Here is a 3,937-nt window from a genome sequence, read left to right as displayed (position 1 = left end):
TTCCTTATGTATATCTTATAAAGTGAAGGAATCAGATATACTTCAAAATTTAGTTATGTGGGAAGTTATCGTGGTTGTGAACCGATTTCATCCATTTTCCACACGTGTCATCAGGTTGTCAAGAAAATATTATATATTGAATTTCATTGAAATTGTCGAGTAGTTCCTGAGATATGGGTTTGGCCAATAAGTGGGCGATGCCACGCCCATTTTCCATTTTGTAAAAAGATCTGAGTGCAGCTTCTTTCTGCTATTTCTTCTGTAAAATTTAGTGTTTCTGACGTTTTTATACTCTCGCAACAAAAGTTGCTAAAGAGAGTATTATAGTTTTGTTCACAAAACGGTTGTTTGTAACACCTAAAACTATGTACGTATGTACCAACGAGATCAGGGTGACGAGTAGATTTGAAATCCGGATGACTGTCCGTCCGTCCGTCTGTCCGTCTGTCCGTCTGTGCGTCTGTGCAAGCTGTAACTTGAGTAAAAATTAAGATATCCTGACGAAACTTGGCACAAATATTCCTTGGCACCATAAGAAGAATAAGTTCGAAAAAGTTTGAAAATTACTAAAAGTGGGTTAACTAACTAACGAAAAACGTCAGAAACACTAAATTTTGCAGAAGAAGTAGCAGAAGGGAGCTGTACTCAGATTTTTTTACAAAATGGAAAATGGGCCGATTCGAATGAAATTCTGTATATAATATTTTCTTGACACCCTGATAACATGTGTGAAAATGGATGAAATCGGTTCACAACCACTACTACTTTCCTTATTACTACTCATTTTGGAAATACCATCTTATTCCTTCACTTTATAATGTAAACATAAGGAACCAATGAAGATAACGGAATAAAACTTTAAACAATTAGTGCATATCATCTCTGGCTTCACTTGTGAAAAAATTGTCGAAAACGGACCATAACTTTTCAAGGCCCCAGATATCGAACATGTTGAACTCAGTGCCTAAGGATAAATTTTAACCGAAAATATGGGTAAAACTCTTAGATAATTTAATATAATTTAGAGGAAATTGTTTTCTTCAAAAAGTGTGTCTCTGTTCCAAAAATTATTAAAATCGGGTCATAACATTTCCATATACCTAATTATAGGGTTTTCAAAAATACGGTGAGCTTTATTCCGCATATATGTATTGGTTAAATTTCTTCAATAAATTGCGAGAGTATAAAATGTTCGGTTGCACCCGAACTTAGCCTCTCCTTACTTGTTCGTTAGTGAGTTAGCGCACTTTTAGTAATTTTCAACCTAACCTTTGTATGGGAGGTGGGCGTGGTTATTATCCGATTTCTTTCACTTTTGGGCTGTATTAAGAAGTGGCTAAAAGAAACGACTGCAGACAGTTTGGTTTATATAGCTTTATTGGTTTGCGAGATATATACAAATAACTGATTTGGGGGAGGGGCCACGCCCACTTACCCAGAAAATTACATCCAAATATGCCCCTTACTAGTGCGATCCTTTATTCTAAATTGTACTTTTATAGCTTTATTTATAGCTTAGTTATTACACTTTATATGTTTTTGGTTTTGTCAGTGGTCCGATTACGCCCATCTTCGAACTTAACCTTCTTATGGTGACAAGAAATACGTCTTCCAAGTTTCATCAAGATATCTTGATTTTTACTCAAGTTACAGCTTGCACGGACGGACGAGCAGACAGACATCCGGATTTGAAATTACTCGTCACCCTGATCATTTTGATATATACAAGCCTATATCCAACTCGTTTAGTTTTAGGGGTTATGTGAACAAAACTATAATACTCTCGTAGCAACTTTGTCGAGAGTATAAAAACTCTCTTGTTTAGTTCCCTTCCCACACAATTTACTACTGGGTAACTATTTACACACGCATACTCATATGCCTACTCACAAATTGCTAATGAAGTTAATTACGATAAACAAACAAAGAAAATATTTTATGTTAAACATTAAACTTTTATGTACAAAGCATACATTAATATTAACAGGAATATTTAATTCTGCATAATTTGACACATCTATTTAAGAACACAACAAACAATCACTTTTAAAATAAATAACATGCTAAACTTTCTGTAAAGAGAGTGTTAAATTTCTCAAGAAACACTTGAATAAAAGTAAAGAAATCATAACGGAAGTATACTTTTAAAACTGTTGATTATATTTAATTATGCACTCCCACGCATATGTTAGACGTACTCGTATTTACAATACAATACAGTAGTATCTGCTTAGAACTTATATTATAGATTCAATTAAAACACAGTTTATATGAATAAGTCTTGGTTATTCAATGATATTTTAGGGACAATATATAAAATATTACCTCAAGATCCGGAAAATATGATGGTCAAGTCAAAATAATAACGTTTTTATATATATCAACAGATGTGGATCAGCACTTTATTCGATTTCATAGTCCTTGTAAGCGAAAGAAGTATATTTTTAGGCGTTTTAATAGGCTCAAAATATTTGCTTTTCTGATTTTTGTTTCAAATTTTGCTAAAAAAACAATTGATTACTTGATATTCAGTTTTTTTAATGAAAATAATTGCTCTTTTTTTTCACAGGACGAAGAGTTTTCGAATGAACAGTTGTGCTACTTACTCGCTGCTATACTCCCTAGAAATAAATTGTAGTTGTTTGTCCAATTCATTAATGTATGTGTCCCCTAACTACTGTATATAATTATAGAAACTCTTTTAAACTGCCTTTGAGAGCATGCAAAAATGTACCTTTATCAAACTGAATTTGATATTTTTGAGACGATCCTCTCTCTCCGAGCCATTTGATGATATACGAATTTTTGACTCTTTTTAACAATTATTACATAAATACTAAAATCCTCATAATAATCAAATGTCTATAATTTCCAGAAAAAACTTGTGAACTTGTCTGCCTGTAACGTCATGCATCAAAAGTTAAAGAGAACTGTATACTGTATTATTAGTATGCGTTGAAACAAGCTTAGTATTTGGCTAATTTGTCAATATGTCACTGTCTTCAACAGTACTAATTATAATAACAGTTATCAGATAATCATTAATAAGACAGTTTAGCCGATATGCGCAATTCGATGCCTCCCAATAATTTCCCGCCTTTTATGTCATTCATAATTATCTAAACGCCACCAAAAACCATTGAGCACTAGCAAACATGAATTACAAAAACACATATATACTTACCTACAAACACATATACATATACAAATTACTATGAGAGGAATGCCATGAATGGCAAGCCATGAGCCACACATAGCGAAACACAACAATTACAACCAAAGCAGTGAACAGCAAAATACTCTTTCAACATTACGGCAACAACAACCACAATAGCCATGAATGTTTACACTTGAAACAAATGAATGTGTAAGTATGTATGTAAGTTGGTAAGTGGTATGACTGCTTGTACGCCAAACAAGCACGTGTTCTACGAGAGCCGATTACACGCCGTCCTACCATGTACACTTGGCCTTAACCTCTGTCTTGGAGGGAAAAATTACCCAAAACAAACGATAGCGTTTTGAGAGCGCCGGGCAAATGAGAAAACCCACTATTTTGTGCATTAACAGAGAGTAAATGTGTGTGAGAGAGAGTGTATGTGGAAGAAAATGAGCTTTGCGAAAGCTTCATTGGGCTTGAATATTGCTACTGTGGGCGCAGGGTGGGCTTTGCATGCTATAACATGCACTTTTCTACTGCTACCTTTTGAAGATGCTTTTACAGTCAGCTGTTTTCATTGTTGTTGCTATCGGAAATGTTGTTGTCATCGTTATCGTTGCTGCTTGATTCGGCTGCTGCCACTGCCACTGCTACGTTGCTACACGGCATGATGCTGCTGGACCAGTTGGAAAATCGCATAGTCAGTTTGTTTTGAAATTTGCCGCGAGACGTTTGGTAAGCGCGGACAAAAAGCAAAGTGGCCAAGGCAAATATTCC

This window comes from Zeugodacus cucurbitae, chromosome 2 (genome assembly GCF_028554725.1).
Source record: "Zeugodacus cucurbitae isolate PBARC_wt_2022May chromosome 2, idZeuCucr1.2, whole genome shotgun sequence".
NCBI lineage: Eukaryota > Metazoa > Arthropoda > Insecta > Diptera > Tephritidae > Zeugodacus > Zeugodacus cucurbitae.
The sequence above is the reverse complement of the archived record's forward strand: the minus strand, read 5'-3'. Positions refer to the sequence as shown.